This window comes from Schistocerca gregaria, chromosome X (assembly GCF_023897955.1).
Source record: "Schistocerca gregaria isolate iqSchGreg1 chromosome X, iqSchGreg1.2, whole genome shotgun sequence".
NCBI lineage: Eukaryota > Metazoa > Arthropoda > Insecta > Orthoptera > Acrididae > Schistocerca > Schistocerca gregaria.
Genome location: NC_064931.1, coordinates 260789310 through 260813883, shown reverse-complemented (window position 1 = coordinate 260813883; position 24574 = coordinate 260789310).

The window sequence follows — 24574 nt, the reverse complement described above, 5'->3', positions numbered from 1 at the left end:
AAAGTGCCTTTTTTTATATTCAGATGTTTACATTATACAGGCATGATGCAGAATTTTTATGTCAATACTATAATTCTCTTGAAGTGGCTATGATGTAGAATTACTTTTATATTACTTTCTGGGGTTGAGGATTTTGCTTTGCCTGTTTTGACTCTTGAGAAGTTCCTTCAGGTTTTTATGTGTGTGCTCGGCTTCCTTTGGAATTGAATGAGTATGTCAGGGTTTCCTCACTGTAGGTTCTTCTACAGTGATACCTTCTACAATTTTTATTTGTTGATTGTTCCTGCCTGGAAACATCTGTTTCTGCTTTTTCCTACAAAGCATTACAAGTAAACTATTAAAACTATGTACATGTCTTTAAGAGTTGTGACCATTAAAATCTCTAACCAAGAGTTTATCTTGCTTATTCTTTGGTAAAGCTTCCCTGTCCTCATGTCCAGTGTATACTCTTCCCACACCTACCTGTTGAAATGGTATCTGAAGTCTAAACTGCCATACTCCTTATCACACTCCACTACATTTGTAACAAAATCCTTGTCATTGTTATGGTTTCTACACAGATGATGGATTCCTAAGATGAATGGCAATCACCTTTTGAATCTTGGGTTTGCTGTAACCATGCTATGCTGCCTTATATATGTTCTCTGCTGTTTACAATTGGTTCACAAATGGGGCTTTGTCTTCTGTTACATAAAAGTTAAGATCCTTTATTTGCCTTTTGCTTAAAGTTTGTGTTATGGGGCAGATATTAAATTAAATACATTAAATGAATAATAAAGACCTAGAATCTTTTGGAAGCTACTTTTCTCTTCACAGCCCACAGCTCATGGCATTATCAACTGTGTGACAGTTTAAAACTGGCTCCTGGGCCTCCATACATGACATACACTGTGGAAAGACTGTATCTACAAATATCATTATTTGATATTTAATACACAAATTTTACCAAAAAAGACCCACATCTGATACATCATCCTTGTGCAGTAACATTGAAACAATAGTCTTTTATAGCACACAAGCTATAACACTAAAAACAACAACTACAGAAAGCCATTACCTACCAATATGTAGTTTTGTGTCATTTTATTATAATGAATCATAGCTAAAATGATGAATTGTTACGATCCTCAGTTTGCTGATTCTTTGAAATGGCTTATATTCATGGCACATACTAAACAAGAGAGAAAATCCACAAAATATGATGTTTAGTGTCATACAACATGGCAGTTCAAGTGTTCTGCTTGTGATGTAAAACAATGTCATATCTCACACGCCATGTTCCTTTCCATGAGGCAAAAATCTAACATGCCAGATCCTGTATTTCATGGTCTGCAGTGCAATGGAATATGGAATTCCACGCTATAACATCACCAGCTCCTTGTATACGTGTGTTTTCAGGTCTTGTGCAAGGACAGCCTTACTGATTAAGCATTGTGATAGGACTGACGGGGACCCACAACAGATCAGGACTAGTATGGAAATCTTTTGGTGACATGGTTTCTTACGCTGCTGAAGAGACATGAACACAATATCTGTGTTGTTGATCTGCACTGCCAAGGAAGGGAAGTTCATGCTAAACCCTTCCAGCAGTACTGGTTTTTCAAACTCACTTTTAACATCCATGATCATTGAGGCAACATGTCTTTCTTGTTGTAGTGTCTACTTGTGTGTGCCTTCCCTGAAGCTCTGCAAGTGGAAGTAAGTTTTCCTTTTTTGCTCCTTTGACTAACCAGTAAGCAGTTAGCCCTATAATTTTATAACTTAGAACCTTGTGGTATTTCACTACACAGCCACACTCTTCCTTAAGATAGGACCTCCTCCAACTTTTCTTCTGCTTTTTTCCTGCATCAGTGCAGGGTGTGCATGGTTGTTAATGGATTTGGCACAGTTAATTTAAGGGACTACTGGATGCCCTTCTTATCAGCATCCTGTTGCTTCTCCAAGATGGGAGGTGTGTTCCTCAACTGTCTGCATGCAGTGTTATTCATGTGAAAGAAAGCAAAATTTTTCTAAATGTTTGCAAAATGAGTAACTGAGGTGCTACTTGGTTACCAACCTCATATTCACCTAGTGGGATATACTAAATGGCCTAGGGACCACATCCAGGCTGGACAGCACACCACTCCTCATTGTTAATCTGCTGGGTAGATTTGTTCAAGCATCAGTGCGCCTCCTTGTCCTGGAAGCAACACTTCAACTCGCACAGCTATCAAGACAGGTTCCTTCAGACGGGATCTACTTATTTTATTCACAAGTTGCCATTTTATTATTGCTATATCCAAACAGTATAATCTACATATGTGCAATTGTATTAACTAAACTTAAATAGTAGACAGCACCAAATTTTTTCTACATTACTCAATAGATGTAACATTACTTCATTTATCTTCAAATTTGTGTAGTTGAAGTCAGTTATGGAATTTTTCTGCTATTTTGAAGGAAAATACACTTCTTAATATATGTATGAGAGAATTTCAGCAGAAAGTACTTTGTTCTTCTGTACTTTGATATAAATATGCAGGTTTAACAAAATTCTGTCCATTCTGGAGAATACTTACATTGTTAGTGAATGATAACTGTTATGCTCATATTGAACTGGAATCAGATCTCTTCCAAACTATTCAAATAGGGAGTGGGTGTTTCATGTTTCTTCATAGAGACATGTAAGAACAAACAAATCCAAGTTTTGATCTTGTGTTTTTGTATTTTGTGGTATTATACTAAGATCAAAATAATACTGTTAAATATTTTTACAAATTCAAAGACTGCAAAATATGAAAATGTGCATTATTCAGCTACTGAAAGATCTGATTTACTATAGACAATGTATTTTTGCACATAAAATCAACATTTGGCGTTTCTTGTCATTCAGTTATTTGACACATTTGAGAAGTTTAAGTGTAAGTAAATCCTCTTTCCGTGACAACACTACAGACATTAATTGCAACACAGCCCTTCTACAGTCTCTTAGCCACTATCTAGGCAGCCAATTTTTTTAAGGGCATGTCTGGCACCCTTTAGTAGCCACTGTAAGCCACCACTTCTTATGGAAGGTGGAAAGACTTACAGGGTGAACAGCCAGTCTGAGAATATTTGGAATTTTACACAAAATTTTATTTCAAACTTCATTTTCTATTAAGTCTTTCAATTACCTTCTCACAATGATGCCACCAGTGTCAAAATGGCAAGCCACCCTCTCCTTCAGGATTGAAGCAGTTCATTCTAGTAAAAGCCATTGACAAGGGATGCCTTCAGCTCTCTACTGAATATACTGACATAATTACACCATCATGTTACCCAACAGGGAACATCAGAAATGAGTCATGTATGGGTACTGGAGGGTCTTTGAGGGCACAGCACAGCTGGTTTCCTCTCTTGAGTCACAGTCATTGTACAGAGCATATGGCTCCCATTGTCTGCCACTGACTTTGCTCACTGGAACAAGCCACCAGCCCCAAGTACATGAACCATCACCTCTCCTATTCCCTGATCCTTTAGTAATTTGACTGAAATTGAAGACTGGCAGTCAGTCTTTACCCCTGGCTCCAGGGTAAGTCCTTTCTGTATTCTGCATACAAGGTGTATTACTCAAGTTCAATGAATTTCACTCTTATTTCTCCATCTCCCTTCTGAAGCTTACCTACCATCCTCTGCATCCTGTACCCTACTATGGACTTCACAACTATGCCATAATTGAAAATAGAAAATTACAGGTTATATCATGTGAAGAAATTTTCAGAATTACAGGCGGAGAAAGGTTGGTGAGTGTCAGTTTTCAGTATCAAGTTTTTAAAGTAACTTCAATATCATCCCTTTTACATGTGTTATTTAAGTTTTTTAAATGTCTGTAACTACTTTTTCAGAGGCCCTAGGGCACATTTATTTTGGTACATATTCAGTCTGTTAGGTTTAATGAGAGGAATGACATGAACAATATATCTTTACCATTTATATCTTGATATCCATTTATATCTTTACCATTTATACTGGTATGTGTTGAGAAAGTAAGTATGACAAACACAATAACAGCAACAGTATTATACTCAAATCTCTCGTTTCTATCTGCGTTGGTTTTGAGAAGAACAAATGGTTCCACGCACAGGACATGGCTACTAAAAAATGTGTGACACGACATGTACCTCTCAGAAAATGGATTATAAATTATCAGTTAATTCAGCCTGTATAGAGGGTACTCTATACAAATGAACAAATGTTACCCCATTTATAATATTTAGCCTCAACTTAAAGATGATTAGTCCCTGTTTTGCAATTTTCAAGGTGCATGGTGGTAAAGAAAATGAATGAAAGGAGAAAATTTAAAAACAAAGGAGATTAGAATAGAAAGTCAATGTACAAAAAGACTATCTAATCAGCTGAGAAGGGAGATAGATGAAGTGATGGAGCAGCAATTAAAAGATTGTGATGATATAGAAAGCCTGGGGAAAAAGGGGAATATGACCTATTTTATGAGAAGTTACGAAAAATTACTTGAGATAAATTGGCAATGAACTACAGAGAAATAGAAACTGAGAATGAAAATGGTAAGTACTGTACAAGGAAAAAGCAAGAAAGAAAAGGAAGGCCGTATGGAATAAGTGTACAGAGCAAAGGAGAAACCACATATAACCATCAAAATGGAAAATGAGACAGAAGCAGATGATAAAGGAGCTTCAGTTTTGAACTCTGAAGAAGAAAAAGCAATAAAGGAACTGAAGAGAGATGCATCTACTGGACTAAATGGTCATCCTAAAGAATTATTTCAGTGTATGGATGAAAAGGGCACAGCAAAATAACAGCTTTGTGTAATATTATGTTTGGAAGGGGTACTTGGCAAGAAGACTTTGTCAGGACAGGGATGTTTTCAATCACTGAAAACTCATGCACCAAGAATGGCACTGAACAAAACAATCAGTATAATCTCTCATGTAGCCAAAATAGTGCTGAGGTTATTAAATGGTATGTATAGAGGAAGATAACAAGAATAGAGTAATTTGGTTTTAAAAGAACAGGAACGGTACAGGAGATACTATTGGACTAATTTGAAATGTTGGTAAAAGATACATGTAAAAAGGAAAAGGAATCAGCCTGTGCTTCAACTTACAAGAGTTACTGACCATTGCTCACACTGTGATACAGTTGAAACTCAGCTGGGTGATAGAAGGGTGAAAATAAATGGACATATATTTTGGGTTAGGTGCCAACACACAATAGCTTCAAAGAAAAAGATGGTCATAGTTTCAACACGACTTCATCGGATTACTCATGCAGTGTAAAACCAAGTGTATTGGTAGAGCAGTTTCAACATTTTGCATCATGTGTTCAAATCCAGCCTTGTGTTTTCTTTTCCCTTTGTTGTCACAAAAGTAGGAGAAGGTACACCTCCACTCCCCCCCCCCCCCCCCCCCCCCCCCGAAAAAAGGGAATTCTTTTTTAAAAGCTATATATTTTCAAAGCATTTACAAAACAACCTTAGCCCCTTCAAAATACTCCCCATTGTAACAAATACATATGTGCCACTGGTGCTTCCACTGTTCGAAACAGTTTTTGTAGCCATCTTTTGAAATGACAACAGCCCCGCATTTTTTCCTTGACTTCTTGCAAATCGGTGTCCTTTCATGCCCCTTTTCATGTGTGGAAATAAGAAAAAGTTGCATGGAGGTAGGTCAGGCAAGTAAGGTGTGTGGGGCGGCAGAGCCATGCTATTTCTAGTGAAAAACTGTTTAACAGAGATGGCTGTCTGTGCAGGTGCATTGTAGTGGTGGAAGACCCAGTCTCCTGTCTGCCCCAAATATTCCAATAAAATTTGCTGAACCACTAATCTCTGACAGTTGATCAACTGTCTGTTGATGGTCTGTGAGCACAAGCTCTCAATTTTTTTCAATATTTTCATTTATTCGTGCAGTTGATGGAGGTCCAGAACAAGGTTTGTCATCAATCAACACATTGCCATTTTTAAATCAAGCAAACAACTCATACACTTGAGTTTCTCCCATACCCATATCATCATCTATGTACACTGTTTATAATATTAAAACAGTTTCGGCAGTATTTTTATCGAGTGGAAAACAAAATTTCACAGTTGCACGTTGTTCCCTTAAACTTATAATCATAAAAAAGAAAACAAGAAGAAAACCGCACTGGCAAAAACAACCACTGCAGATGAATAGAACAAGCCAAGCTGACAACACGGGCAGCACTGAACTGGCAATGAGTTAATGAGTTGCAGTATACATGCCTAGCAGCAGAAATCATACTACACAAGCTCAGTCCACAGCAATGTTATTCCAGTTTTTTTTGGTCCAACCTTGTATGTCACATCAGTATTTTTATGACATGATGAAATACTATGGAATGAAGCACAAAAGAACTGAAGGTTTCAAATTCTATTAAAAATAGATTTTATCATCACACTGGACACAAATTATGTAGGCCATAACACCTTCCAGAAAAATGCTCCAACAGTTTTTGTTTCTCTTCAAGACATTAGTGACAAACTTGATTCTCAAATCCATCAAGACCTACATCAATTAATGGAATGACATCAGAATGCGCACACAACAGCTACAAAATCTAGAATGCTCACAAAAGAAACCTATCATCAGTTTCTGAACAAAGTTTTGCAACCTTGCATAAAAATGGAACTGTCTCTGTACATGGATGATGCACTGTTTGTCAATGAAACCATAATACCAACATGTTCATTAAAAGTAATTCCTTTGAAATGTATGCTTTTATATAAATCCTTTAGTTCTTTTATTCACAGGTGAAGAATTACATTTGCTGATTATACAAGTGCCCTCCTCTCATCACACAGCAATGGCAAATCACAAGAAGAAGCAATTCAACTGAAATACATAACCAAATCTGTAACCAATTACAGGTTCCAGCTTTTGAGAAAATATTTTCATATGCATGGTTAACCATGGAATTATATTTCAGATCATGAGGTTTTTTTCCTAATGACAGTGAAAAAAGTTACTGTGGTATATGTGCCCTTACACATCACTCTTGGTGCTCTGAATTTTTATGCTTTGAATGTTTTTATGAATGCACTGGTTCACCTGAAGTGTGAAAGTAAAATACAAAGAAAAAATTGAAATACTAGAATTTATATGTTTTTAATTTTCAGTTACTGTTAATTATGTAAGATTAATGAAGATTTGTGGTGATACAATCTATTTTTAATTCGATCTGAAAGACTTATTTCCTTTGTCAGTAATTCCATTGTATTTTACAATGTCACAAAATATTGATATAACATACTTCTGCGACAACAAAAAGAAAAGAAAATGCGAGACTGGATTTGAACACAAGGCACAAAATTTCAAAACTGTGTTCTTAGCCACTTCAACAGCAACTCCCTTGGTTTCACGATGTGTGAATGGACTGATCAAGTCATGTCAAAAGCTTGACAATCGTTTTCTCAAAAACTACTGAGTGTTGTCCCTAAGCCAAAGTAGGTGTTCCTTTATTTTCATCCTTCTTTCACTGTTCCAGGTTTCACGTGTATCAGAGAATGGCCTATGGCAGGTTCCGTCATGAGTGAAATGGGACAAGATGATGGAAATCCTAAACTGAGAAAGGAGAATGGGAACGACAGGAGACTAATTAAGAAGTTATATGCAAGGCAGAAATCAACCATGAGACTAAAAAATGTTATGTGAGACTGATTTGACATGGGAATAGGTGTAAGAAATGATTGTTGTCTATCACTTATAGCAAAGACTTGATAATACAGGAACAGGAAGTAGAGAAGAAAGGAGTAAGCATAGAAGGCATGAGTATCAGCTACATCAGAAATGTTTGGACATGGTACTGCTTGCAGATAAAGCAATGTCTCTTCAGAAAATGTTATCCAGGCAGAATTACAAGTCAAGAAAAAGGAAACTAAATGTCTGAGATTATGTGACTAAGACAGTATGAAAGTCAATGTCAAATTGAACATAGTGCACAGTACAGATATTTGACAGAATGCTAACTGATAACTTGACAAATTAGAGAGAAATGAGATCAGGAATTGTAATGGCAAAGCAAGTTTTCCAGAAAAGAAACACTTCTTATACAGAAAATTGGAGTTGGAGTTAAGAAAAGGGATGTTTAAATGCTTCATGTAGAGTGTTATTCTGACACCTGTGAAAGCTGGAATGTGAAGAAGAGAGAAAGAGACAGAACTGAAACATTCAAGAAGTAGGTTAGAATGGTCTGGAAAAATTAAATGGGTGAAGAACAGCAAAGTACTGGAAATGTCATATTAATTCAACAGGGAAATGAAGAGTATCAATAGAAAAGAGTAATCTATGAAGGAAACATCTTCATTTTAATGTGTGCTAATTACCTGTTGGTCCTAAAGTTTCCATCCAGGAAGCCCTACTTTTAGTTATGTGTATTAAAATTTTTTCAACAGTCTTGTTTTCAAATCCTAATTTGTTTTTCTTTATACATGATGTGGTACATTTATATAAACAACAAATGAAATGTGGTTTCATAATGAGCTGCTACTGATACTTTCATGGATATTAACAACTGATTAGTGCCAGTTCATTCTCATTAAATTGTTAATAAACTCATTGTACTTAGTTCTGAGCTTCAACTGGATTCCAATCAACATAAATATGGGCACATGTAGATAGAAGAGTTTGAAATTGGTAAATACTTTGGACTTAAACAATGCAACTAATTCTTATGGCAGGTGTAAACAAGAGAACAGCTGACATGTTAAGAACTGCATTTTGCAATACACGACTGTAACAGTTTATTTTACAAGCAATGATCAATTTTGGCCTAGGATTAGACCATCATGGTCTGGGGTCAGACCATCATCAGACCTAAAACCCATCTCAGCTGTGCATTAGTTTAATTGGAACAACAGTTGTCAGGTGTACATTGTTCCAGCATTGATACTGGATGTATATACATAACATAATGTCCATTTAACCTCACTGATACTTTATTGAGTGATATACTCATGCACATCACAGTCCAAAATTGATTGTTTCTAATAAACTATTCTGTAAACAGCAGTGTATTGCATTCATTAAAGCTGTACACCACAACCTCCATAAAATAAATGCTGAAATGCTTAACACATCTTTGTTTACAATGTGAGAATTGTCAGTCAGAGGTAAAGTAAAAAGAAAAATTTTGGTATATTTTGATGGCTTTTACCCCACAATATCAACTGATATCATACGTTGGGGTAGCTCAAGTGTAACATGCATCATTTATCATAACATTTTATGGTCACCTTGGAGAAGACTGTTCAGTAAACTGGGTATATTAGCCACTGGTTCTCAGTACATCTGATGCTGAAGGTGTTGTGCAGCCAGATCAAGCAACCAGGTAAAGGTCCCCATTTCTATCCCCCAGTGACCAATTTATTTATGGAAGATTTTGAAGACAGGGTGCTGAGGACAGAATACGTAAAACCTTTCTGATTTTGGAGGTACAACAACAATACATTTATGGTATGGCATCGGACAGGTGCTCTGAATTGTTTCCTGGATCATTTTGATTGCCTTCATCTCAGCATAAGGTTCATGATGGATGCTGAAAGAGATGAAAAGCATCCGTTTCTAAATGTAGTGGTCTACAGAAAGGACAATGGGACACTGGGACACAGTATCCATCAAAGACGGATGTATACAAACTGGTGTGTGAAGTGGTATGGACTGAGTTAAAAGGTCTCAGGAAACAACAAATAATATTTTAGTCTCTAAAGGTGCAGGTCATACACAGGACAGGAGTTAACATAGGAGCCATAGGTATTATGGTCTTGAATTTTTGTAGCTGTGTTGGGAAACAATCAGAGCTGTGTGCACTGATAGAAAGTACTGAATCAAAAATTGTTATAGGTACTGACACCTGAATGAAGCTGGATACAAGTTTAGCTGAAAATTTTGCATAGGACCCTATGTTGTTGAGAAAAGATAGCTTAAATACAGCTGAGGTGTCATGTTTGTTGCTATTAGTAGAAGTAGTCTGTCTTGCACTGACAGTGAAGTAGATAGTGCATGAGAGTTAGCATGGGTAGAGGATGTACTTGACAACCAGAATAAATTAATAATTTGTTCCTTTTACCAACCTCCAAACTAAGATGATATAGTTACTGCAGAGTTCAAAGAAGACTTGAGTCTCATTTGAAATAGGCACCCCCCTCATACAATTACACTTGGTGGTGACATTAATCTGCCCTCAATATGTTGGCAAAAATACACATTTAAAATCAGATTTAGGCATAAAACACTGTCTGATTCATACTAAATGCTTTCTCTAAAACTTATTTTGAACAACTACTTCAGAAGCCCACTCAAAGGGTAAATGGTTGCAAAATATATTCAACCTCTTAGAAACAAGTAATTGTGATCAAATAGAGAACATTACGACAGATACAGGGATTACTGACCACAGAGTAGTTGTAGTGGGACTGAATGCCATAACTTCAAAACCCAATGAAAATAATGCAGAATAGATATATTTTTTAAAAAAAATGCTTGATGTCTTCTTAAGAGACAGCCTCCATTCCTTCTGAACTAACTATGAAAGTATAGACCACATGTGACTCAAATGCAAAGAAACAGTACTGACAGCAATGGCAAGATTTATACCAAATAAGTTAATAAGAGATGGAACTGACTTCTCCCCACTATGGTCTGCAATACAGGTCAGAACACAATCGCAAAAGCAACAAAAGAAGTATGCCAAATTTAAAGGAAAGTGAAATCACAATGAGTAGTGAAATTTTAAAGCAATTCAAAATTTAGAGTAAACTTCAATGCAAGAGGGAAGACTTTAAGAGTTTCCACAATGAAACTCTGTCTTGAAATCTAACAGAATGTCCAAAGAGATTCTGTTTGTATGTGAAATGTAACAGTAGTATGACATAATCAGTATCTGCAGTGTGTGATAGTGATGGTAATGTTACTGATGACAGTGTCACTAACCAGAGTTACTAATTATGGTTTTTTGTAATTTCTTCACCAAATAAGACAAAGCAAATATTCTAGGATTTCAATCAAGGATTGCTGCCAACATGAGTAACTTAGACCTAGATGTCCTCAGTGTACCAAAGCAGCACAAACCACTTGATAAAAGCAAGTTTTATTGTCCAGGTTGTATACCAATTAGATTCTTTTCAGAGTATGCTGGTGTGTAGCTCCATACTTAACAAACAGATACAACTACTCCTTTGATGAAATATCCGTACCTAAAGACTGGAAGGTTGCACAGGTCATGCCAATACTCAAGAAAGGAAGTACAGTAACCTCACAAATTACAGGCCCATATATGTAGTAGGATTTTGGAACACACACTTGTAGCATTACAACAGGGTGGACTGCATCTGACAGGTCAGCTGTGGGCTGGGGCAAATGTATGTTGGGGCAGCCAGTTGTCAGATGGACTGTGAAAGGTGAGCTGAGTGCAGGAAAAGTGACTAGCAAGCCACAAGGCCCAGTGGTCACTGGGGTTTTCCCACATGAAAAGAGGTGTGTCCTGGCAGGATGGTCACGAGATGAGCTAAGACTGAGGGGCCTGTGACTTTAGATATCATCACTAATATAATTTTAGTAAAGATACATAAATTTCCTTACAAGTATGCTAGAAAGAAACCAGTGGCAGCAAAGTTATTAACATTATTACCATTATTGTTTATAATAAATTGTAACTACTGAATCCATCACAAAAATCACTCTTATAATACACCGGATTAAAGAGGATAATGCTATAAACAATTTATAGTTCCATAAGTGTGGAATCCTCAACAGAGACACAAATGATCTTATCGGCATTGTTTTCCTTCTGTCATATTCCCATAACTTTCAATGTATGTTTAATTATGGCTTTGATTAATAAAATAGATCAAGTCATTGTCTTGACTCAAATGCAAAATGTAGTGGTCCATATGTTTGAGATTGGTTTAAAACTGTTGAAATAATGCATAAGTAAGTTTATTATTAGGTGATGGTGTTTTTATAGGGTGTAAGTTATCTTTCAGTGTATTTCATACAGGTGTTTTAGGACATGGTATGTTTGGATAACTGATGTTATTGTCAGGTGTATTTCTGTTGCAATGGCTTGTCTTGAAGGTTTCAATGAGAGAGATGAGATTGTGCATAAGATCTTCCACATTTCTGAATTTGCCAATAAAGACTTTGATGAATTTATGCATCAGAGTGATGCTCTGCAGGTGCTGTTTCATCAAATAGGAGAGTTTGTCAAGCTGAGAGTGTTTCTTGTTGGATGAAGGGTCATAGTATTACACAAGAATTTACATTAATTGGAGGTGTACCAATGTATTATCATTATTAATAAAGATTACTTTCAATAAAAAAACAATACTTTGATCTCACTAAAAGCTAAGAAATGATTCTTCTTGGCATTGTAGCTCTTTGGGCTGCCCTGGAACAGTAAGTGTATCCATGGTTGATTCAGTAGCTGCTAGTATAAGTTTTTGATATAAACATTATTATGTTGAGTTGTTGGGCTACAGAGCATCAACATATAGCCACCCACTATGGATGATAGGATGATAGTGAGCCACACTCAACGATAATGGCCGCACATTAGCCAGACTCTAATGGGACTCACTATTGCATCATAATTGTTTGTGTATAAAGGGATACAGAATGTGAGTAGGAGCAAGAACCCCATGAGTAATGTTGTAATTGGGTTTGTCTGTCCTAGACTAGACTGCATTTCCATTCTATTGTGAATTATTTCAGGACTGGTTGTCCCAGTATCCAAGCCATTGTAGTGAGCAATTACCATGTGGGCTCACAAGTTTCTTTATAGCATGGGTATGTCCAAAGCAGGAACAGTAACAGCCCAATTAGAGCAGACAATAGACCTCATAGTGCTTGTTAGTAACAGCAGTGACAGATGACGCCTACACCATACATTGTCGGTACAGCAGTTCTCATGGGTAAGGTCACAAACCTGTAGAGGCAGCGTCTTCACAGTGTAAGACACAGGCAGCATCACATTGGAACTGGGCAGCAGAAGCAGTATCTTCACAAAGCATCACACATGGGTGGCATCACATTGGTACTAAACAGGAGAAATGGTGGCTTCATACAGCGTCATATGAGGCAGACAGCAGTCCATGTTGCCTACGGTATTGCACTGGCACGGACCAGACACAGAGCAGCACAGGTGGTGTATGTCAGCTGCAAAATGCAAGTTAAGTACAGTCAGTAGCTGCAATGTAAATCTGTTTCCTGATCATCAGCCATGGCTGATGAAATTAATAATTTGCAATGTGAGGAAGTGATATTATTAGTGATATCATGCCAAAGAGAAGAGAAAAAATAGTGTCATGGCAAGAAGTGATCTGAATGCATTTTTTAAAACATTCATTAAGAAATTAGAAAAGACAGATTCATAAATGGGAAGATAGTTGATAAAGCAGACTGAAAAATGGACAGTAAAATTTGGGAGTATAAAAACTGATATAGTTGGAAATATTGATACAAAATTAGGGGAAATGGAATCAGAGCTTGATGATAAGTGCAGCAAACGGGAAGTTTGATCAGCTAGGTATTAAATTCACTGAGCTTACAAATAAAGTAGAAAATAATGTTAAAATGGTTGATGGAGTTAATCTTACCATTGATGGTCAAAAAGGGATTGGTGCCAAAGGTGGGAACTGTGGAAGATCATCATGAGGCACAAGAAGAGATGTATATACATTATAAATTACAAAAAAATGTAGATAACTTACTGTAGGCATTGCTGAATGTTATAAAAGTATAGGCGAAAAGCTAGAAGGCAATTTTAGCAAGAGAGAGAAACAGATACATGAAGTGAAGGAATCAATAAGTAATGTAGCAGTTGGACAAGTCATCATAACTGCCGTCAGTGTCACATGTGCTGTGCAGCAAGCTACGTTAATTTAAGTATTAACTGTATTTTTCTTTTTTTACTTGTCACTTCTTCTTCCATGTGTTTTTGCTTTTAGGAAGCTTTAATTGTCGACTGCTAGTAATAGTGTTCCATAGCTTCTGTGTTTGTTTTGAATAGTGTCAGAGAGAGTCCCTTTAGTCAGCCATAGTGCCAGTAGTCCTAGTGTTTGTTTTCAGTACAGTCCACAGACAGTTTGACAGTTTAGTCAACTATTAGCTGCCTTTACTGAATTACCAGTCTAGTTAAAAGTTGGTTAGCTCTCTACAGTAAATTGATTTCTTAGGATGGATAGGATGTGTGACTGCTCTGTACGGACGCAGGAGGATCTGGCCACAGTTCGCGAACAGCTGAACGTGTTGATGGGTGCGGTCAGCTGTCTTCAGGCTGCTGCCTCAGAGTGTAGTGGCAGTGGGGAGTCTGGTGCATCACATGGTACACCCCAGGTGTTACATGCTACACCCACTGCCCCTGCTGTCGAGACATCTTCACGGGTACCGGGCGCGGTTGGGCCACCCTCTCCCCAAGCGGAGTGGTGGGTTCAGTGGCGTTTGCAGCGCACGAGGCAGAGGGTCAATGTGGAGGCTGGCCATGTGGCATCATCCGCTCTGCCTGAGTGGACATGTGGCCGCTCCTTCAGCAAGCTCTGAGCAGGCACATGTGGGGAGGGGTTTATTAGTGATTGGGAACTCCAACGTTAGGCAGGTGATGGAGCCCATTTGGGAAATAGTGGAAAGATCGGCGAAGAAGGCCAGTGTTCACTCTGTCTGCTTCCGGGGGGGAGTCTCACTTGAGATGTGGAGGAGGCCCTGCCGGCAGCGATAGAGAGCACTGGGTGCACCCGACTGCAAATTGTTGCTCATGTCGGTACCAATGACTCTTGCTGTCTGGGTTCAGAGGCCACCCTCAGTTCGTACAGGCAGTTGGCGGAGTTGGTGAAGGCAGAAAGCCTCGCTCGCAGGGAGGAATCTGAGGTAACTATTTGTAGTATCATTCCCAGAACCGATTGCAATCCTCTGGTTTGGAGCCGAGTAGGAGGCTTAAATCAGAGGCTCAGACGATTCTGCAGAGATCTGGGGTGCAAATTTCTCAAACTCCGCTATCATGTGGAGAAATGTAGGGTCCCCCTGAATAGGTCAGGCGTGCACTACATGCAGGAAGCGGCTACAAGTGTAGCGGAGTACATGTGGAGTGCACATGTGGGTTTTTTAGGTTAGAGAATTCCATTCCTAGGCCCAACGAGATGCCTCCTGAGACGTGACAAGGTAGGAGTAGGCAAAATGCAACAGGAAATAACAATATTAATGTGCTAATAGTAAATTGCAGGAGCATCTATAGAAAGGTCAGAGAACTGCTCTCATTAATAAACGGTCACAATGCCCGCATAGTACTAGGGACAGAAAGTTGGCTGAAACCAGATGTAAACAGATATGAAATTCTAAACTCGGATTGGAATGTATACCGCAGAGACAGGCTGAAGAATGAAGGGGGAGGTGTGTTTATAGCGATAAGAAGTGCAATAGTATCAAAGGAAAGTGACGGAGATCCGAAATGTGAAATAATTTGGGTGAAGGTCACAGTTAAAGCAGCCTCAGACATGGTAATTGGATGTCTCTATAGGCCCCCTGGCTCAGCAGGTGTTGTGGCTGAGCACCTGAAGGATAATTTGGAAAATATTTTGAGTAGATTTCCCCACCATGTTATAGTTCTGGGTGGAGATTTTAATTTGCCGGATATAGACTGAGAGACTCAAACGTTCATAATGGGTGGCAGGGAAAAAGAATACAGTGAAACTTTTTTAAGTGCTTTATTTGAAAACTACCTTGAGCAGTTAAACACAGAACCGACTCATGACGATAACATATTAGACCTTATGGTGACAAACAGACCGGAACTATTTGAAACAGTTAATGCAGAACAAGTAATCAGCGATCATAAAGCGGTTACTGCTTCGATGATTTCAGCCGTAAATAGAAATATTAAAAAAGGTAGGAAGATTTTTCTGTTTAGCAAAAGTGACAAAAATCAGATTTCAGGGTACCTGATAGCTCAACACAAAAGTAGTTTTGTTTTAAGAGCAAATAGTGTTGAGAATCAGTGGATAAAGTTCAAAACCATCTTACAATATGCGTTAGATGAGTATGTGCCAAGCAATATCGTAAGAGATGGAAAAGAGCCACCGTGATACAACAACCGTGTTAGAAAACTGCTGCAAAAGCAAAGGAAACTTCACAGTAAACATAAACATAGCCAACGCCTTGCAGACAAACAAAAATTATGCGAAGCAAAATGTAATGTGAGGAGGGCCATGCAAGAGGCGTTCAATGAATTCAAAAGTAAAGTTCTATGTACTGACTTGGCAGAAAATCCTAATAAATTTTGGTCTGATGTCAAAGCGGTAGGTGGATCAAAACAAAATGTCCTGACACTCTGTAACGAAAGTGGTACTGAAACAGAGGATGTCAGACTAAAGGCCTACATACTAAATGTTTTTCTTTTTTCCAAAGCTGTTTCACAGAGGAAGAATGCACTGTAGTTCCGTCTCGAGATTTTCGCACAGATGACAAAATGGTAGATAACGAAATAGATGACAGAGGGATAGAAAACTAATTAAAATCGCTCAAGAGAGGAAAGGCCACTGGACCTGATGGGATACCAGTTCGATTTTACACAGAGTACAAAAAGGAACTTGCCCCCCTTCTTGCAGCAGTGTACCACAGGTCTCTAGAGGAGCATAGCATTCCAAAGGATTGGAAAAGGGCACAGGTCATCCCCGTTTTCAAGAAGGGACATTGAACAGATGTGCAGAACTATAGATCTACATCTCTAACATCGATCAGTTGTAGAATTTTGGAACACGTATTGTGTTCGAGCATAATGACTTTTCTGGAAACTAGAAATCTAGCCTGTAGAAATCAGCATGGGTTTTGAAAAAGACGATCGTGTGAAACCCAGCTCGTGCTATTTGTCCACGAGACTCAGAGGGCCACAGCCTTGGGTTCCCAGGTAGATGCCGTGTTTCTTGACTTCCACAAGGCATTTCATACAGTTCCCCACAGTCGTTTAATGAACAAAGTATGAGCAAATGGACTATCAGACCAATTGTGTGATTGGATTGAAGAGTTCCTAGATAACAGAATGCAGCATGTCATTCTCAATGGAGAGAAGTCTTCCAAAGTACGAGTGATTTCAGATGTGCCGCAGGGGAGTGTTGTAGGACCATTGCTATTCACAATATACATAAACGACCTTGTGGATTACATCGGAAGTTCACTGAGGCTTTTTGCGGATGATGCTGTGGTATATCGAGAGGTTTTAACAATGGAAAATTGTACTGAAATGCAGTTGGATCTGCAGCGAATTGACGCATGGTGCAGGGAATGGCAATTGAATCTCAATGTAGACAAGTGTAATGTGCTGTGAATACATAGAAAGAAAGACCCCATATCATTTAGCTACAATATAGCAGGTCAGCAACTGGAAGCAGTTAATTCCATAAATTATCTGGGAGTACGCATTAGGAGTGATTTAAAATGGAATGATCATATAAAGTAGATCGACGGTAAAGCAGATGCCAGACTGAGATTCGTTGGAAGAATCCTAAGGAAATGCAATCCGAAAACAAAGGAAGTAGGTTACAGTACGCTTGTTAGTCCACTGCTTGAATACTGCTCAGCAATGTGCGATCCGTACCAGATAGGGTTGATAGAAGAGATTGAGAAGATCCAACGGAGAGCAGTGTACTCCGTTACAGGATTATTTAGTAATTGCGAAAGCATTACAGAGATGATAGATAAACTCCAGTGGAAGACTCTGTAGGAGAGACGCTCAGTAGCTCGGTACGGGCTTTTGTTGAAGTTTCGAGAACATACCTTCGATGAGGAGTCAAGCAGTGTATTGCTCCCTCCTATGTATATCTCGCAAAAAGACCATGAGGATAAAATCAGAAAGATTAGAGCTCACACAGAGGTATACCAACACTCCTTCTCTCCACAAACAATACGAGACTGAAATAGAAGGGAAAACCTATAGAGGTACTCAAGGTACCCTCCACCACACACACTCAGGTGGCTTGCGGAGTATGGATGTAGATGTAGATGTAGATGTAGATGTAGATGTAGATGTAGATGTAGATGTAGAATTTAATGATGGGGCAACCCATGGGTCAAGGATTGTGTACAAAACCATTCAGTAGAGAGGGTAGGTAGCAGTGCATTTGTTAACTACATGTAAGGATAATTTTTTTCTAGCATGAGTAAGATGGCTAAAATTAAATTTGTTCAGAGGCAGTCCAAAGGGGGAGCTCAAACATGAGGTAATCAGTGTGCAGAGCAATTTGTTGACTTCAGGAGCTCTGAAATGGCGTTCTTAAATAAATACTGGGAAGAAGATAAACAGGTACAATTACAAAATGAACTTTGAGTGGGCCGGGACACATTAGTGGTAAAGACAGTATGAGGGAATTTTGTGCAAGAGAATTAAATAAATTAATACATTTGGATAGGCCTTTAGTTCTTACAGAAATGTTTGCATTAAATGGCTCTGAGCACTATGGGACTTAACATCTGTGATCATCAGTCCCCTACAACTTAGAACTACTTAAACCTAACTAACCTAAGGACATCACACACATCCATGCCCAAGGCAGGATTCGAACCTGCGACCGTAGTAATCATGTGGTTCCAAACTGAAGCACCTAGAACCGCACAGCTACACTGGCCTTTTGCATTAAAAAGGAATCTTCCAGAATCATTGCAGTTGGAATTCATCCACAACCTTACTGATCCTGTAGAGAAAGTTTTGAATTCTGTTGGAAACATGGATAGGGCTTGCTTTACAGACCAAAATTTGCTGATCAGAGGTATAGAAATGGAAATCATGTCAGGGATAGTTACAATATAATTTCAACGGAAATCATAGGAATGGGAGAAGATATGACAAGAGGAAGGAAGGCAAGGGCCAAGACAACAGAGTGCACAGGGTGCAAATTCTCATGGCAGACAGTGGGAAATCTAATTGACACCTCACTCAATGTCCAGGGGGGGGGCTAATGATTATGCAAAGAATAGGGCCAGACAGTGTTACAATAGGCAGCAGAGTTACAGTGAGAAATGGAGGAGAAAAGTGACTATATGCAACATGGATGCCATTAAAGGTAATGAGAATATGTAAGAAGGTTCTTTAACTACAGTGACTAGAACAAGATTTGTTTTAGAATTGTTTTCTAAAGATGAAATGATTGAACTGAAAGACAATGAAGAAAATAGTCTGGGTTTTGCTTCAGTGAAAATTACTGAGGTATTTGAAATACAGGCAGTGGCTCTGCCAGAAGCAGAAACAGGTGTTGATATGGAAATGAGTGGCAAAGCAAATTATATTGACATTGTTGGTAAACAGATTATGTGTGTGGACATACTGATGAATAATGACTGGAGTTCTTTGAATATTAATGTATGTGAGACTGCTCGAAGTGGAGCTGTGCTGTTATTGATAATTTACCTGTACCAGTGGGTGCACATGGTGATGAAGCAGTAGCTAATGATGTATATGATTGGTTGATTTGGGGGAAGGGACCAGACAGCAAGGTTATAGGCCCCAATGGATTAGGGATGGATGGGGAAGGAAGTTGGCTGTGCCCTTTCAAAGAAACTATCCTGACTTTTGCCTGAATAAATTTAGGGAAATTACAGAAAATCTAAATGAAGATGGCTGGATGCGGGTTTGAACCATAGTTTTCCTGAATCTAAGCCCAATGTATTAACCACTGTGCCACCTCGCTCTGTAATGTATATGTAATTGCGGCCTCTACCAATGGGTGCACCTGATAATGTTGTGTGTGGTAATAGTGAATGACATTGAGGTTAACTGCAGTAATTAAAATGTTGTTTAGTTTTGCCATGAGGGAGAAATTGAGGTACATTTTTATGGAAGGTGGTGAGGTGGGTCTGGATAAGAATATTAGTAGTGAATGGGTAGAAAAAGAGGAAGCTGAGCGTGTTGTCAATTACTGGGTATGTTATGCTGAGATCCATAAATTATTAACTCCTGATAAACGGGAAAGTTTATTTAAAGTGACAAGGAAAACTGGAGAATTAAAAGGTTAACAGGATATATGGGAAGTGGTTAATGATTTGTTTAAAGATGATGTAGATATTTAATGTGGGGATATGTATAAAAGTGTTCATGTACTGGATATAGAGAGCAGGGAAGAAGTTGATCTGTTGGAAGAGACTAAATTTAAGAGGGTTGTTATCGAGAAAGTCAACAGTTATTAATATCAAAGTGGGAAATGAAGAAAATGATCCACTATTGGATTGTAGATGTAGGGTGTGAACAGTATTTGAATCATTCTGGCAACAGATAAGAAGCAGATATACAAGATATAGTGCAGCTGACTGTAACTGCATTTAAAATGAAGACTGCAACTAGGGGATGTAACAAGCCAATAGAGAGGGAAATTCTGTTAAATTTTTATATTAGGGATCAGTGTTTTGAGATAGGTTGCTTTGTTGTGCCTAGCCTTGCTCAAAACATTATTCTCAGAATGGATTTTCTTGACAAGTGTGGCTGCAGCATAAATGAAAAAGATAGAGTTCTGGAGTTTCATGATGGGGATTGTGGAAAAAGAGTAAAGTTCCGAAGAGAACCCAGAGATAAACAGATGATAGCAAATTTACAGCTGGACCAAAAATATGAGAAGGCAGTGTGCTCAAGTATACTGCATATATTTACCATGTTTGTATAATTATAAGTAATTTTGAAGGTCTTTAATTGTTAAATGGGTTCTGTATAATGTACATATGTTGTGTACCACGATTTACACAGCTAATATTAGTGGAATTGATGATAGAAGTTCCAGTCATATGAGGATTATATCAACTTTACTATTCATGAGAAGATATGCTCGGACGTACTGTATAAGTGATAAGAAAATTAAGTGATTTATTATTGGTATGTGTGGACACATAGAGAAATTTGTTTGTAGAAGGATATAATTATCGTCACATGTGAGGGAAAGAGAATGTTTTGGGGGATTTAGAAGTGTGCATGTATATGAACACATTTGCGTGGAGAAATGTTGGAATGTAGAAAATTAAAATGAAAATAATCAATTGATAAAATAATGTAAATGGTCAGATAAAAAAAAATTACACACCAAGTGGTGGCAGGGGAACACACACACAAAAGGATTTAACTTTCACAAGATTTTGGAGCCAGTGACTCCTTCTTCTAGTGGAAGAGTTGAAGGGGAAAGAAGAGGGTGAAGGAAAAGGACTGGAGAGGTTTAGGGAAAGGGGAACAGTTTAGAAGACTTATTGTATGGGATGAGAAGGAAAGGCTGATTGTTGGGGACTGCACCAGACAAGATTTGAAAATGTAAGAGCTAAAAAAGGTGGAAGACAGTGTAATATGCAAGACAGAGATTACTACTAAACATTCGTGCATGAGTTAATAAAAGTGAAAAGCTAAGTGCCTAGTATGTAACAGAGGTGGAGGGGGGAGGCGTGTGTTATAACCTTTAATCACCAATAATTGCGTGGATATTGAAACACACTCACTTAGAAACAATAGCTGGTTACATGACAACAACTCAGTATCTCTTATTCTACTGCCGTGCTGTGACATGCGGCCAGCGCCGTTCGTAGCTAGGTGGCGCTACCGCGCTCAGCCAGGTTGCGGAGCACCTCTATCGCCATTTGCGTGTACTGTCATGGTTGCACTGTTAAATATCGTGGCACTGTCACAACACTTATCCCCCCTTGAAAAAAAAGACACTTACTTCCTTGGAGACATGGACAGTGCGGAGACATCCATAACCTCTTGTGAGGCCCTGAGAAGATCCCGCGGAGAGACATGAGAGTATGGTCGAAAATGTCCAGGATGGAAGCTCATGCATGGAATGTGCCTCCTGGACGAGATGATGGGTGAAAACTCTGGAGCAGCATCCATAGTTGTCATAAACCTGGGGGTGTGCTCCAGCGAGATGGGTCCCGGAGAAGGCGGTGTCGTGACTGTGGCCAGTTCTGGTGTACTTGGAAGCGGTAGCTGTTGTCCGTACGTACTTCAGAAAGCCGGCGGACGGAAAGAGCCTTGACCACCCCTGGAATCCATTTAGGGCAAGATCCATACCCACACATCGGCGCCCACCGAGTATTTTCCCGCACTAGGGGATACAGCACAAGGTCTGACAGGGTGAAGCAGGTGCAGTAGAGTGCGTGGTTGGCGACCATGCAAGAGTTCAGCCAGGGCTGCGATCACCCAGAGGAGTGAAGCGATGAGAACTCAGAAATTGCAGCAGAGCGTCATCTGTGGAAAAATTACTAAGAAATTTTTTCATCTGCCTTTTGAAAGTGCGGACAAGGCGCTCGACCTCCCCATTCGATTGTGGATGGAAGGGTGGTGCTGTAACATGATGAATCCCTTGTCCAGTACCAAAATCACGGGTGGCCTGCGAAGAGAACTGAGGGCCATTATCTGTGACGATCGTGGATGGAAGACCTTCTAGTGCAAAGATTTTGGACAAAGCCAGCGTCGTGGCCGCAGTGGTGGGTGACGGTCATCGAACAACAAACAGAAACTTCGAGAAGGCGTCAATCAACAGTACCCAATAAGTACCGAGGAAGGGGCCGGCAAAGTCAGCGTGCACCCATTCCCATGGCTGCGCCGGATCAGGCCACAGAGAGGGCATAGTACGAGGTGCCGCCAGTTGTTGAGCACACTGACCACACGCAGCAACCATGTGGGTGATGTGTGAATCAATACCGGGCCAATAAACGTACCTGTGGGCTAGGGACTTAGTCCGAGAAATACCTCTATAGCCTTCATGCAACAGTTTGAGAACATCTTTGCGAAGAGAGGCTGGCACCACGACCCGTGGAGATGCACCATCCGTGGCCAGAAGAACAACACCATCATCAACAGACAGACCAAGGCACAAGGCACAGTTTGCGAAGGGGATCCGATGCACGGCCCTTGGTCCTGTCCGGTCAACCCCGTTGAACAAAACCGATCACCTGATGCAGGTCCGGGTCCCGCACAGTAGCCGACGTGACCTAAGAACCCGTAAGTGGAAAACCATCGAGGCATGGTGTACTTCCTCATCAATTTGGAAACAGAGGAGTTCATCACGATCGAAAACCGGGTCGGGGCCCATTGGCAATCGCGACAGTGCGTCAGCGTTGGCGTGCTGGGCTGTGGGGCGATAGTGAATCTCATAGTGAAAACGAGACAAGTATAAGGCCCAACGTTGCAGGCGGTGAGCTACCTTATCTGGAAGCGACGCCGATGGGCTGAACAGAGAGACCAGCGGCTTGTGGTCGGTGATGAGGTGAAACTTAGAACCATACAAAAAAACGCCGAACTTTTTAGAGCATAAATGATAGCAAGGGCCTCCTTTTCAATTTGAGAGTAACGCCGCTGCAAATCGTTGAGGGTCTTGGAAGCATAGGCGATGGGTCATTCCGACCCATCCTCATACCGATGGGCGAGAACAGCCCCTAGGCCATACTGTGATGCGTCAGTCGCCAGAACCAAGTGCTGACCCGGACGAAATGTGACAAGACAAGGTGCCGACTGCAAATGAGCCTTTGGGTGGACAAAAGCCTGTTCACACTCGTCGGACCAACAGAAAGGGACGTTTTTGTGTAACAGCTGATGCAGAGGATGAGCTACCGCCGCCACGGATGGAATGAATTTGTGATAATAAGCAATCTTGCCTAGAAACGCCTGATGTTCTTTGACCGTAGATGGCCGGGGTAGAGCGTTAATGGCCGACGTAGAGGACGTATACCCTCACGGGACAAGTGGAAACCAAGATACACAATGGAGGGTGGGAAGAAATGTGACTTGTCCAGATTGCACCTCAACCCAGCCAAATGCAAAACCCAAAACAGTGAACGCAAATTGCGAAGGTGCTCCTCAGTGGAGGCACCCATGACAACAATGTCATCCAGATAGTTTATGCAGCTGGGAACGGAAGCTGTGAGCTGTTCCAAAAACCGCTGAAAAATGGCTGGCGCGCTAGCGACGCCAAATCGTAACTGCTGGTACTGATACAACCCACAAGGAGTGTTGATGACGAGAAATTCCTTGGAAGAAGCATTCAATGGCAACTGATGGTACGCCTCCAATAAATCAAGTTTGGAAAAGAACTGGCCCCCAGCGAGCTTGGTAAATAACTCCTCAGGACGGGGAAGATGATAAGTGTCAATGAGGCTCTGAGCGTTGACAGTGGCTATAAAATCACCACACAATCGCAGACTCCCGTTTGGTTTAGAAACCACCATGATTGGCGATGCCCATTCGCTGGAGGTAACAGGAAGGAGAATCCCTGAAGCTGTTAACCTGTCTATATCAGCCTTGACAGGTGCACACAACGCCACCGGAATAGGGCATGCCCGGAAAAACTTAGGGCGAGCTGTAGGTTTAAGAGTAATGTGGGCTTCAAAATCCTTGGCACGACCCAGACCAGCAGAGAACACGGACGAAAATTCAGAACACAATTAATCCAGCTGTTGATACGGAATATCCTTAGATATGAGGTGCACATCATCAATGGAGAACCCGAACAACTGGAAAGCATCATAACTGAACAGGTTTTCAGTGCCCGCATCATCCACCACGTAAAACTTGAGGGGGCTAACAACAGACTTGTAGGCAGTGGAAGCATCAAACTGGC